The sequence below is a fragment of the Equus przewalskii genome, chromosome 22 (assembly GCF_037783145.1).
Source record: "Equus przewalskii isolate Varuska chromosome 22, EquPr2, whole genome shotgun sequence".
Taxonomy (NCBI): domain Eukaryota; kingdom Metazoa; phylum Chordata; class Mammalia; order Perissodactyla; family Equidae; genus Equus; species Equus przewalskii.
The window spans coordinates 25,629,973-25,644,473 of NC_091852.1; the positions used below are offsets into that span (position 1 = coordinate 25,629,973).

Consider the following 14,501-nt stretch of genomic DNA (forward strand, 5'->3'; position numbering starts at 1 on the left):
TGCCTTGGTTCTTTATTTCTTTCAAGGAGTTGGTCCATTTCAGATAAGTCGTCAAATTTGTCAGCACTGAGCTGTTCATAGTGTTCCTTTACTAATCTTATAATGTGTTGGAATCAGTAGTGATGACCTCTCTTTCTTTTCTGATATTGATAATTTGTGTCTTTTCTCATTTTTTTCTTGGCTAGCCTAACTACAGCTTTATCAATTTCACTAATATTTTCAAAGAATCAGCTTCATTGATTTTCTCCATTGATTGTCTTTTTCTCAACACCATTTGTTTCTACTCTAATTTTTTATCATTTATTTTCTTCTGTTTGCTTTAGGCTTCAATTGCTCTTCTTTGTCTAGTTTCCTAAGATGAAAGCTAAATAATAGATTTTAGATCATTTTTCTTTTAATATATGAACCTAATGCTTTAAATACCCCTCTAATTTCTGCTTTTGCTTCACCTCTCAAATTTTGATAAGTTGTATTTTCATTTACTTTTAGTTCAAAGTATTTTTTAATTTTTGCCTGAGACTTGTTCTTCGATCCATGGGTTATTTAGAAATGTGTTGTTTAATTTCTAGATGTTTGTGAATTTTCCAGCTATCTTTCTGTTACTTATTTCTGGTCCTATTTCATTGCAGTCTGAGAACATTCTTTGTATTGTTTCTATTCTTTTACATCTGTTAAAGTGTGTTGTATAGCCCAGAATGTGGTCTATTATGGTGATTTTCTATGTGAACTTAAGAAGCGTGTGTATTCTTGTCATGGGGAAGAGTGTTCTATAAATGTCTCCTAGATCAAGTTGCTTGATAGTGCTGTTCAGGTCATCTATATCCTTACTGATTTTCTTCTTGATTGATCTATTTATTACTGACAGAAGGGTATTGAAGTCCCTGTTCCAAAAAACTGGATTTGTCTTTCAGTTCTATCAGTTTTTGTCTCAGATATTTTGACACTCTCTTGTTAGGTACATACACGTTTAGGGTTGTAATGTTTTCTCAGAGAATTTTTCATTATGTAATGCCTTTATCATTATTTAATGCCCTTCTTTAACCCTGAGAATCTTTCTTGTTCTGAAGTCTGTTTTCTCTGAAGTTAGTATAGATACTCCATCTTTTGATTAGTGTTAGCATAGTACATCTTGCTCGATCTCTTTACTTTTAACTTAATGAAGACTTCATCTTTAAAGTGGGTTTCCTTTTTTTTTCTTCAGAGAATGGTATTTTATTTTAAGACAATTTTTTGGCCATGGTGTTTTATTGATTCTTCCATGATGGTATCTTCTTCTTCAAAAGTGATCAGGACCTTCTTGCATACCAGGCTAAAGATGTCTTCAGGAGAATAGCCTTTGGGCTCACCTTCCTTCACAGTAAGGATGCCCAGTGTTAGAATGATGCTTTCTGAAATTTTCTAAAATGAGTTTCTTGTGGACAACATATGGTTAGGTCTTTTTTCACTCTGATAATCTCTGTCCTTTAATTGGTATATTTAGACCATTCACATTTAAACTGATTATTGTTATAGTTGGATTAATATGTACCATGCTTGTAACTGTTTACTAGTCATTGTATTTGTTCTTTGTTTCTACTATGCCCTCTCTTTTTTTGCCTTCTTTTTTTAAAAAAAATTTTTTAAAGGTATGCTTTTTTTTCTCTTTTTGGTGAGGAAGATTGGCACTGAGCTAACATCTGTTGCAATATTCCTCTTTTTTTCCTCCCCAAAGCCTCCCAATACATAGTTGTATATCCTAGTTGTAGGTTCTTCTAGTCCTTCTATGTAGGACGCTGCCTCAGCATGGCTTGATGAGTGGTGCTAGGTCTGTGCCCAGGATCTGAACTTGTGAACCCCAGGTTGCCAAAGCAGAGTGCACCAGCTTAACCACTTGGCCACAGGGCTGGCCTACCTTCTCTTGTTTTAATTGAACATTTTATATGATTTCATTTTATCTTCTCTCCTAGACAATCAGTTGTTCTTTCAAACAATTATAGTGGTTGTTCTGGAGTTTACAATGTACAATTTTAGCTAATCTACACCCCCTTCAGCTAACACTATATCGCTTCACATGGGCAGATACCTTAAAATGGAGTGTTCTCAGTTCCTTCTTCTCATCCCTTGTGACATTGCTGTCATTCTTTTTATTCACCCATATGGTATAATGACTCAATACATTGTTACTATTATTGCTTTAAACAGTTATCAGTTAAATCAACTAAGATTAAGACAAATAAAAGTTTTATTTTACCTTCATTTATTCCCTCTCTGATGCTTTTCCTTTCTTTATATAGATCCAAGTTTCAAAGTTATTTTCCTTCTGCCTACAGAACTTCTTTTATTTCTTCTGGTGATGAATTCTTTGCTTTTTTTTTCTGAGAAAGTCTTTATTTATCCTTTACTTTTGATGAATAATTTCATTGAATATAGAATTCTAGGTTGGTAGGGCTTTTCCCCCCAACACTCTAAATATTTCACTCCACTTTCTTCTTGCTTGCATTGCTTTTAACAAAAAGTCCGTTGTAATTATTATCTTTGTTGCTCTATAGGTAATGTATTCTTTTTTTCCTATAGATTCTTTTAAGATTTTCTTTTTGTTTTTGGCTTTCTGTAGTTTGACTATGACACACAGCTATGTATGTGAGGGGTTGCAGTTGTTATTTAGTTTTCTTACTTATCCTGTTTGGTGTTCTCGGCCACCTAGGTCTGTAGTTTGTCTGGCATTAATTTTGGAAAATTCTTGATCATTATTCAAATATTGCTTCTGTCCATTCTCACTTTCTTCTCCTTCTCATATTCTTATTACATGTATGTTATACTTTTTAGTCTTGTCCCACTTAGATATTCTGCTCTGGTTGTCTTGTCTCTCTTTTTATCTCTTTCCATTTTAGTTTGGGAAGTTTCTTTTGACACATGTTCAAGCCCACTGATTCTTTCTTCAGCCATATTGACTCTACTGATAAGTCCATCAAAAGCATTCATTTTTTATGTTACTGTGTTTTTTATTTCTATAACTTCCTCTTGATTCTTTCTTGAAGTTTCTATCTCTCTGCATATATCCTCCATTGTTCTTGCCTGTAGTCTACTTTTTCCATTACAGCCCTTAACAATAATCATAGTTATTTCAAATTCCCTGTCTGGTAATGCCCATATCTATGTCACATCTGAGTCTGGTTCTGCTGATTGCTTTGTCTCTTTAGACTGTGTTTTTTCTTACCTTTAGAGGGTTGATATTAATCTGGTTAGAAGTTAGGCTGTTTTACACATATCCTGAACATATTGGTGCCAGAGTCTTCAAATGCTAGTGTGGCTTTAGTCACTCTTCCTTCCTGTCACAGTAATGAGGTGGGAAAAGGGTGCCATTTTTTAAAAAGCTGGGAGGCCAGTGTGGTAAACTGATTACAAAACAGCCTTGATTTTCCCTCTCTGTACTCATGCTCTTTGCAATATGTGCAGTCACTCTCATCAAGAAGTGGAATCTACATCTCCACCCCTTCAATCTGGGCTGGTCTGTGACTTGTCTAAGCATCAGAAGTGTCTATCCTGGATCTAAGCCTAGGCCTCAAAGGCCTTACACACTTCTGCTCTCTCTCTTGCTCCTCTGCCTTCACCATGGGAACAGGCTGGAGCTAGTCTGTTGGAGGATGAGACACATGGAACAAAGAGATTCTTCCTAGCCAAGGCCATCCTACGTCTGTCAAAGGCCAGTCAACTACCCAATAGGTAAATGAGTCCCAGCTGTGATAGAAACACTGCAAAGATCAGCAGGACCACCCTGCCAACCTACGGACTTGAAATAAATGATTTTTTTAAGCCACTGAGTCACTGAGTTTTGGGCTGGCTTGTTATACAGCATTATTGTGGCAATAGATAAGTGTTCCAACTGGGTACTCTCAGTATCTTACGAGATTCCTAGCTTTGTGACATAATCTGTTTTTTAAGTTCACCTACACTAATACCTTGTTTCAAATCCCTTAAAAGACTAGCTTGAGGGATTAGAGCACCCTGCCTTAGGGCAGGAGTATACGAAGCAGTACCCTGAGGGTCCCTTTCATCTGGTAGCAGGTAGCAATTTATCCATTTGAAATATTTCAAAACATTGTCAGCCTTTCCTTAAAGCCCCAGGAATGTAATGATTCACCTCTGTTCTTTTCTCTTTTGTCTGAGACATGTAAAGTGGTACTGCTTGGTTCTAGCAGAAACACCAAAGTGGATGCTGCAATCACAGACCCTAGTTTGAAGATCATTTTATAGTAATCTATTGTTGTCTTTCTTTTTTCCACTAGATTGGGCACTTTTCAAGAGCCAAGATCATTCATCTGTGTCCCCAGCACCCAGAAAAATGCCTGGCATAGAGAAGATATTCAGCAAATGTTAAAAGAATTAATGAATCAATGAGTTAAGCATGTCAAGACATTCAAATCTAAGAGAAGGTGTACAGAGAGGATAGTGTGGGTATCAGAGATGACAGATGTTGGAACTGGCTCACAGACAAAGAAAGTGGACTTTCTAGGAGGAAGGAGGAAGCTGCTAAGGCAAGATGTTGCCAGGAATAATAACTAGAATCTATGAAAGATGTGAGAGTGGTTACTGCTTAATCATGGCAGAAATCCAGAAAATCTGAGGTAATGGGCAGAGATGAAAGCTAGAGTGTTTTTTCTTGGAAAACTAGCTTTGAAGAGGCCTGTGAATAGGTTCCTTTGATCTTCCTTTCCTTACAGCTCTATCTAGGGATGACGTCTTCCTTATCTTCAATCCTGTCCTTGGGGCAGGTGAGGGTCACAGTGTGTACTCTCTACCACAACACAGGAAGAAGTCTTGAGGCCCGTTGGCATCCTCCCTGGATGTCACAATAATAAACGCATACAGCTAATGGCCCCTTGAATCACTGAGATAAATTGTCATATTTCTGGAATTCACAAAATTATAATTTTTTATTGTTGTCATCAGGTTTGGAGAACTGACATAGAGTTGTAAATATCTCCTTTACCAATCAAGTAGGAATGGAATAATATCATAATAAAGGTCAGTATTGCCAAAAGTGTTGCCCCAAAAAAGTCAGTATTACCTTAGACTCATGTATATATTATACATTGTCCTCATTTTTCCTATTTTGTCCTCAACCAGTGGGAGCATTATTCTGGATCTGTACCAGTCCATGTGTTGGAAACTTCTGGTATAAAGAATGGACAATTTTAACTAGGCCACAAGAACAATCTTAGGGCTTTCATGGACTACAGCAATAAAAGAAAGAAATATAGTCTGTCTGGAGTTAATCCTCTCTGTATTTCCTCTATAATATTACCTCTATAATAAGGACAGTGACTTTCCTGAAGTCCAGCTGACAGACTCTACCTGTTGTACTTCAATAAGGAGCTCTTTGTCAAACCTGAGTGTGCCCCAAAATTAATCCTCAGGATGATGAGAGGATTTGAAACCATGTTATATAACAAACTAGGACTTTTGAGCTGAGAAAAGACTTAGGTGTATTTACATGGTGGAGGGGACAGTGGTTAAATGGTGTAACTTCTGAACTATCTGCCTAGTATACAAGCCAATGACTTCCCCAGCAACCTTCCTCCAACAACCAAATTATGATCTTGCTTCCTTAGCCCTGGCTGAACAAAGCTAAGGCAATCAACTCTCTCCCAGAGTTTAGAATTGAGACTGAGCTACTCCAAGTAGTTTTTGGCTAAGGGAGTGTCAAGAAGAACTTCTAATAGAAAGAGCTCTTTAAAATCAAAAAGACTTCTCAGACTGCAAGTATATGTTCTTTATCTGAATTAAATCCCTTCTTTTCCCTTTCACTTCCTAAGTAGAGAAACTAAGTAACCATTTGCCAAGGTTCCTAGCCTGAGGATTCATATATCAGAAAATTATTTAGATCAGATAAAACCTAAAGAAGCTACAAACTCCAAGAGGCTGTAATACATTGAGATGATTTCAGGTGATTCCATGGATGGCTGTTTTTATTTTAATAAAAACTTTATTATGCTGGTTAGTTTCTTTTCATACATTTCAGTGAAAAAAAATACTTCTAGGACACCAAGCTCATGAATTCGTGAATATTGTTTAGAAAAAGTCCTCATATATTTAAGAAAAAGATGAGTTTAAAGACAAATATTACATGAATAATAGTATATAGTCAGAAAATAAGGAAATGACCATGGTAGTGAGTCACAAAGGAGGCTCAGGCACTCCCAGTTTTCAACAGAAGCAACTGAAATGTTAATGCTCTTTGATCTCACTGGTAAAAATTCTGGTCTAATAACTTCTGATTGTTCTATGCCTGTCTCAGCCTATCAATAACCAATGCTGTAGTTGGACCAGCCCTTGTGGTTCTTATTATGATCGCAAGATGCCCTTCAGCAACAACCATCAGGAAATTTGGAAAAAATAAAGGTTATGACTTAGAAGACCTGGAAATTACACAGCACACTTGGGGTAACACAGCGAAGGGGCGGGGGGGGGGGGGGGACACGAGAGAGGGAGAGAGAGAGAGAACGAGCATGGGCCTGAGGTTCTGCTTTTATTGGGCTTGATGGTGGGGGCCTAGGGGTATTGTGGGATCGCTCTTTATTGGTGAATTTAAAACATAATAGCGGGAATTTAAAGCATAGGAAGAGAAAAAACAAGTAGCCCAAATGGTCAGTTATTGAAATCAACCAAGATCTCTAAAACAAAGGAGCCTCAGTAGAGGGAGGCAGCCTGGCTCTTTATCTAGTTGTGTGGCTGCCAGTATGTTCCTTCAAGATAGCCCTCTTTGAAGTGGATGCCTCAGCAATCAAAGCGTAAGTCAAGCATTTGCATTACAAAAAGAAAAGCCGACTGTCAGGGTTTACTCTATAATCCATCCTGTGATGGGGAGGCATCAGAGTCAATGTGAGGACACTAACTGCCTGGGTAACTGATCTGCTAAAAGTCAGAGGTAGGGCATGTTGTACTCAGAAAATACACATCTAAATAAGATGATTCTAGCAAATCCTATAGTAATTATGTAGGCAATAGTCTGAAATCCAGTTTGTAGCCATTGTCACAAACTTGAAGGGTCCAGCCATGAAAATAAATTAGTGATCTTGGGGTCCTGGGAATTTGTTTAAGGTTTTGGGTAATACTGTGAAATGTTTTAACTTATTAGGCTATCTGGTCTAAGTAGGTTTGAACCTGTCCTGAGTTAGTAGATTTCTCCATATCTCATTGAACTAGTCTCTTAGTCCTGAGGATAGGTCAGTTAAGTTAAAGGGATGTGTCTCATTTCAGGAGGTGGTGATGCAGGTGGGCTCCCAATGGTAGGCCTCCATGGTGTAAATATTTGCATCAGGTTATTCAATAAAAGGCATTTCTATGTAAACAAGAGAAAAACAACAGTTAATGGTTGAAGCAGATATAAACCCAGTCTGAGTCTTGAGGGTGGATGGTTGAGAAGATTTCTAGATGTTGGGTTCAAAGCATCTTCAGGTGGATTGAGGGCAGGCAGTGGCAACCTGATAGGTTTTCCTGGTTTGCAGATTGAATGTCTGGTGATTTTTCTGAGTGGCTCATATAGCAACGGGCATGATTATTGTCCATATATGAGCTGTTGTGGTGATCTCTCTGAAGTTTATATCAAGTTGTCCCACTTTAGCTAGCATGGCTTTGGGAAAAGGACACTTTTAGTTCTCGATGATTCAAAGTAAGAAGGGTGGAAGAAAAATTGGAAACATTAGTTTGCCAAGTTGTAGCCAGATATTGGGGAAAATGAGAAGAATTCAGAATTTTGTCCAGTTTACAGGTAGAAAACAAACCTTCAAAGACAATTAACAGAACTTAGAATCAAATATCCACAAGTGTGTATTGTAGTTTCTACTGAAATGTAATTTTTCTCTGCACAATCACTGACATTTCTATCAAAGATGACAACAGTAAGACTAATTTATTTGCAAATCAAGTCTAGTTTCAATAAACTTAAGAATAATGATTGACTTCTTAAAGTAAATGATGAATGAAATAGCCTTCTTAAAGTCTGCTTTGCAGGAATCTTTCAAAAGGACTCTCAGATTGAACATTTAAAAGCCTCTCCAGGCTAAGAAGCTAAGCCAAGAAATCATTAGACTTCACCCGGAATACCTGTAGGTTTAGGTGAGTTCCTCTCTTCTCAGGGCCCAGAAAGCATCCTGAGGTTCCCAGGCCTACCAGAAAGCGACCTTCCTTATTTACTTGGTAAGGCTGCTGAAACCCTGTAAGCAAGGTACCAAGCCAATTTTTCCAAGAGGCTTTATTGGCTCCATAAAGTCAACCTTAGTTCCTTAAGGAGGTCTGATCATATCTGAGTCTATGTATGTCTCTCTCAAATATGATATCCCAGTCAAAGCCTTGGGAATATAACCAAATTTTCAAATTGTGTCCTGTTAGAAGGAGAACAGATTTTTATTATATTTGTGAAAATAACTGTATTACAATGAAAATAAGAATATTCACTGAGAGTTTCTGAATTCCGGTAGGGAGAAAATTCTTTCATCTTCCCAAAGGTATACTTTACCAAATTGCTGTAAGTTATAGCTATCTTAAGAAAAAAAGTTACTTAAATCTGGAAAACAAAAGATTAGATAACCAGCAATGTTTCAAACAAGTCATAAAAAATGGTAATCATCTTCATCAGTTCATTTAGTCCTATATAATTATTGATTTTGATCTTTGGTTAGGAGTTTTATTAATCCAGTTCTTTCTTAGAGTTATGTAAATTCTTACCCAGTTCAGTGGTATGATCTGAAAATTATCAGAAACCTGTACTTGTCAGAGTCCTTTCCATGAATCTCCTTTTAGATGAAGCACTTTTGTAAAAGCATCAGAGTAACACAATAACTGTCTGTAAATGACAAAAGACTTAAAAATGTTCATGGTTCAAGATTTGATGAGAGTTCATTGTAATGTAATTGACAAGGAAATTTGGTAATTTTGGTGAGACACAACATTTTAAGGTGAAAACTGGAAATATGATTGACAGTATTACATATCAGATTTTCAGGAATTTCATATAATTTCTGGAACATTTATATTAATGACATATTCACACAAGGATATCCATAAAGAAGGTGTAGCATTTTTTTAAATTTGACAATGCTTCACATATAATTTAAGATATCAAATAAACCTAATTAGTTTAATGTCTCTCTTTTTATAAAAAGAGAGAACAAATCTTTTGAGATGTTCCAGGGACCCTCTGGAAAGTCCCAAAGTTACTTCCAGGTCACAAAGACAATTTAGAATTTGATTTTTGGAAGCTTGTCAAAAATATTAAAAGGTTTTGGACACTTGACTAAATAGAATCACAGATTGTTATGAAACAATGTTTAATTATCTACTTAACCACAGTGACAAAGATTTTAAAGGCAAATACATAAGGTTGCATAGTTGTGAGCAAAACTTAGCTCTTTTCATATCGGGAAGACTCAGTTTTCTTAAGTAATCAAAGACCTGATTGAGACAACATGAAGTATAGGAAATTATTTTGATAAAACACAAAATCTTTGCTTTATAGCCAGATTACTTAAAAGATAAAGAAAGACATTTCATAATCTCTTATCAGGATCAGACCAGTATCCTAAGAAAACTGTCAGTTTATAAGATGAAATAAAATTGCATAAGCATACTATTGATAGTAAAGCTTTTTTATAAAGCATTTATAATAGCAATCCAATTTTAGCCAACTTGTCTACACAAGTTAGAATTTGCTCTCTCTGTCTCTCTCTCTCCCCATGATCTTGCTCTGTGGCCCCAGGTGTGCTGTGTAATTTCCAGGTCCTGTAGGTATTAAATCTTTATTTTTTCAAAGTTTCCTGATGCCTATTGCTAAAGGGCATCTTACAATAATAATAAGAACGACAAGGGCTGGTCCAACCACAACACTGGTTATTGATAGGCTGAGACCAGCACAAAACGATGTTATATATAATAAACCCAACAGTGAAGTCCACTGAGGCACTGGGCTTTAAGAAACTGGCTTGAATGATTCAGAGAGGAGTAATATTAGCTAACATTTAAGTGGTTAGGATCTGTCAGGCATCATATTAAGTGCTTTACAAGTATTAACTCATTTGATTCCTGCAACAACCTTGTGAAGTATGTCATTATTATTATGTCCATTTTCCAGATGGGCCAACTGAGGCACAGAGAAGTTAGCAGCTTGTCCAATTATCTGCCTCTTGTAAGTCACAGAGAACTTGCTTTTTCTTGAACAAGTCTCACCGTCCGGTCTGCTTATTTTGAATTTAAACTGGATTTTGGTTTCTGGGTGTTAAATTTATTCATTTTTAACTCCCTAGTATTAGCACATGCCTGGTACTTGGTAAAAAGAAAAAGAAACAGAAACAGAAAAATGAGTGAGTAAAGGAATAGGTGAAAGGATGGTAGTGGTTTGAATGGCCCTAAAATTTTCTCCACATTTGGTTATTTCTCCTTTTAAAACCATAGGATCTAGGCAACTCAATCAAAGAACTGAACGAAGTCCCCAGCCAAAGACCTCCTTCTTCTCATAGGCTGAGCTGTGGTCAAAGCTTGGACTTGGAAGACCCTCAACTCAGCTACTTAGAAAACACAAGATAAGCTGAGGGTTTGAGTTGCCTCTGATGCCTTAAAATGACCACTTTAGCCACTGATACCCTGGGGCCCTTTCAATTTGACTACCTCATTGCTGCCATAGTTCTCTTGCCCTATCACTCCCCTCTATTAAGAATGATCCCAAGACCCAGAAGAACTTCTTCCCAAAGGTCAGTTCTTCCACCAAGTGGAAATGTCTTAGTTACTACAAAGTTGCCTGGTAGGCTTGAGAGAGGGTGTGGAAAGGGGAGTAGGGACAGTGACACTTGAGACCTGTCTTGTACATGCCCAATACAGCCTCCATTACTTCAGGGACCAAGGATCTCAGGTTGGGGCTCTTTGCTATAAAGTGAGTGGGATATTCCCTGATTTCTAAGTTGTACACTGTGCTTGGCAGTTAGTCCATTGGTACATGATTCAGGAAAAAATATGAACTTTTAATCCTTTTAACAAGAGAGTTCAAGCCTTTTGCACTATAGTCATATTTAGGGCAGGAGAAAGCTTTCATTCCACAACCTCCTCCACTCATTTTTCCACCCTGCCTAGATTGTGCTTAAATTATGTTCCCCATAGCAAGCAGGTATTTTCCTTCTTTCATACTTTGTGGCTGAACTTGGCAATTATTAAATCAATATATCATTCAGGAACAAGTATGAACTTTCATCTCTTTGGCAGATAAAGACAAGTCTTTCATACTGAGCTCAAGAATGTCAGTCAATTTAAGGCCATTTTAACCTATAGAAGAAAATTAACTTTTATAATTCATCATATTGGTTTCTACTTTCCACCCCTACCCAGGAATTACTCACTCATGGTCAAGTATAGGAAAAAAAGGGATACAGGTCCAGAATCTTCTTATGACTTTTCTAGTCTCTCTAATTTCTTTTTTTCACTCATTCATCTATTCATTCACTAGGTATTAATCACTTTCTATGCTCTTTATTTAGCTGGGCCTAGGTAGGCCTGTCTCCAAGGTTCAGGTGGGTTCAGAGAGCTCCCAACGAGTGTTTTTCTCACGTTAATGGCAGAAGTGCAAAAGAGCAAGTCCAGTTGCACAAATACATTTCTAGTCTCTGCTTGTGTCTAGTTTGCTAAGATATCATTAGCCAAAGCAAGTCCTATAGGCAAGCTCAAAGTTAAAGGACAGAAAAGTACACTCTGTCTGTGATGTGAGTAACTGTAAAATCACATGGCAAAATGTATAGACACATGAAGGAATAAACAATTGGGAATAATTACACAATCAATCACACTGACAAAAGACATTGTGATACATTTTCAAAAAGCCCTATGAACCCCAAGCACTATGGAATACCTAAAAAATTAAACTTAGGCAGGTCATAATAAAACTTTGAATACTAAAACTCAAATGTTTTAAAATTCAGATATGATGAGGCCAACAGATCAGGAAACAACTGCTGTTGAATAGACAGTTTGATACTCACAGTTTCCAGGAGGAGGTGGCATGCTACACCATGTAGAATCACATGGAGGAAGCAACTGGGTCAGTCTGGAGGCAGAAGGAGCAAGGAGAAAACATGGGCAAGAATCTTCATTGTGGTTTCTGTGGGAAAGAATGGGCAGGTTAGGACTGGCTAGTTTGAATCATTTCAGTAGGCTCTAGGGTGTAGGGACTATCTCTACTTGTCTACTACCTGGCTCTGGGGGTTATTAGGGCAGGGGGTAGTGGCTGGGTATTGTGAAAGCCCAGTAAAGAAAGTGGTTAGAGTATGGAGTATATGTGTATTAAATGTAAATGTATAATTTAATACATTGTTAAAACACATGTAATCATTCGCATAAAAGGCAGAAGGGGGGGCAAATGAATTTAACATGTTCTAAGGTCATTACTTACTCCCAAAGTTGATCTGTAAAATCAATGCAATCCCAATACAAAATTCAATGAGTTTTTAGGGAGGAGAATGAGAAATTAAGAATCCTAGAGTGTAGCCACCCCTGACGCAAGAAGGGTGAATAATCACTGGAAAAGGCTTGCCAACAAACTGTGACCCAGAGGTGAGAAGGCCGGTCAGCCAATGATGGGTAAGACCTCCAGGGGGAGGCAACCTAAGCCAGGCGCGGTTGCCTGGGGGCACAGATGGAGACACGATATCGGATATCGGGAGCAGGAGGAGCTGTTGCCTAGGAGGCCTTGCCTGCTCCGAGATAAAAATATATGAGCACAGCAAAAACATGATAATATCAAAACAGAGGCCGAGGGAGGGCTCCTTGAGAAATCACTAAGAATTCTTGGCATTCGCTAATTGCTTCATCCAGAATACCTGTGTATGTTTAACAGATGTAAGCTATGTATATATTGAAACGCTGGTTATAATAAACTCAGAGTGGCCATCAGCCCTCTCCGCATCTATCCTGATGTGTACATTGGATTGCGACACCGACACTAGAGTTTATATAAAAATACAAAGGGTCAAGAATAGAAAAAACAAAATTTTTAAGCCAGTTATATAAAATGTCAAACATACACAAAAGTAGACAGAATAGTATAATGCGCCTATCATTCATCTTCGACAGTTATCAGCTCATGGTCAATATTGTTTTATCTATAGCTCCACTCACTTTCCCTCTCTTTGAATTATTTGAAGCAAATATCAGACATATTTCAACTATAAATATTTCATTATATATCTCCAAAACACATAACATAAATCTAGGACTATTTGTTCTATTTCCATAAAGAATGTATTGGATACTCTTATTTAAAAAAAGAAAAAAACAAATCTTAACTCCTACCTCACACTATAATAAAAATGAATTTCAGATGCTATGTAAATCTAAATATAAAAGATAAAACAACAAAGCTTCTGGGAGAAATTATAAAGTAATGTTTTTGTAAGCTAAGGGTAGAGAAAGACTTCTTAAACAAGATATAAAAAGTACTAACTACAAAGGAATATTGAAAAATTGACTATATTGTCTTGGTAATTATAGCCATTCTGACAGGTGTAAGGTGATACCTCACAGTAGTTTTGATTTGCATTTCCCTAATAATTAGTGATGTTGAACATCTTGGCATCTCCAATTACCTTTACTAAAAGACCATACTTTCCCCACTGCTTTGCTGGACCACCTTTATCATTATTAAAGTGTTCACTTATGTGTGGATTTGTTTCTGTGTTCTTGTTTCTATTCCTTTGGTCTATTTGTCTGTCCTGGTACCAATACCACACTGTTTTAATTACTATGGCTTTATAATACGTCTTGCTATCTGTTGGAGTAACATTCCCAACTTTATTCTTCTTCAAGATTGTCTTGGCTATTCAATAAATAAATTGTTAGGAATTAACCTATTCATGAGATATATAAATTAATTACATATTCGAACCATGATTCAAAAATAAACTAAAATACACATACATGCACATACACATCTATGACATCTATGAGAAAACTGAAAATTTGAACATTGGCAATAGGGTAAACAATTTGATAACGTGTATTTTGTTTTATTTTAGTGGTACTGTGTTATTGTGGTTATTTTTAAATGAATTATTGTGTTTTGGAGTACTATGTTGAATATGAGTGGCGAGAGTGGGCACCCTTATCTTGTTCCTATTGTCAGAGGGATGGCTTTTAGTTTTTGACCATTAAGTATGATACGGCTGTGGGTTTGTCATATATGGCCATCATTATGTTGAGATACTTTCCTTCTATACCCGTTTTATTGAGAGTTTTTATCATAAATGGATGTTGGATCTTGTCAAATGTTTTCTCTGCATCTATTGAGATGATCATGTTATTTTTATTCCTCATTTTGTTAATGTGGTGTATCACATTGATTGATCTGTGGATGTTGAACCATTCCTGCGTCCCTGGTATAAATCCCAGTTGGTAATGGTGTATGATCCTTTTAATGTATTGCTGTATTTGATTTACTAATATTTTTTGAGGATTTTTGAATCTATGTTCATCAGCAATATTGGCCT

The 14,501-nt window shown here is 36.8% G+C and overlaps 1 protein-coding gene across 11 annotated transcripts in view; it reads left to right on the top strand.

Annotated features, from left to right (window-relative positions):
- IL33 (interleukin 33) overlaps positions 1-14,501 on the top strand; it is a 158,006-nt gene that overhangs the window by 46,512 nt on the left and 96,993 nt on the right. For 4 of the 11 annotated variants that reach the window (XM_070590047.1, XM_070590020.1, XM_070590022.1 and 1 more), the window contains exon 1: positions 6,890-6,907. The exons of 3 other annotated variants lie outside the window; for them this stretch is intronic. The gene's annotated coding sequence lies outside the window, so the exon portion shown is untranslated. Of the gene's footprint in view, positions 1-6,874; positions 6,908-14,501 lie in introns of those variants that run through there. 4 more of the 11 variants (XM_070590044.1, XM_008539193.2, XM_070590024.1 and 1 more) reach the window with 4 other exon arrangements.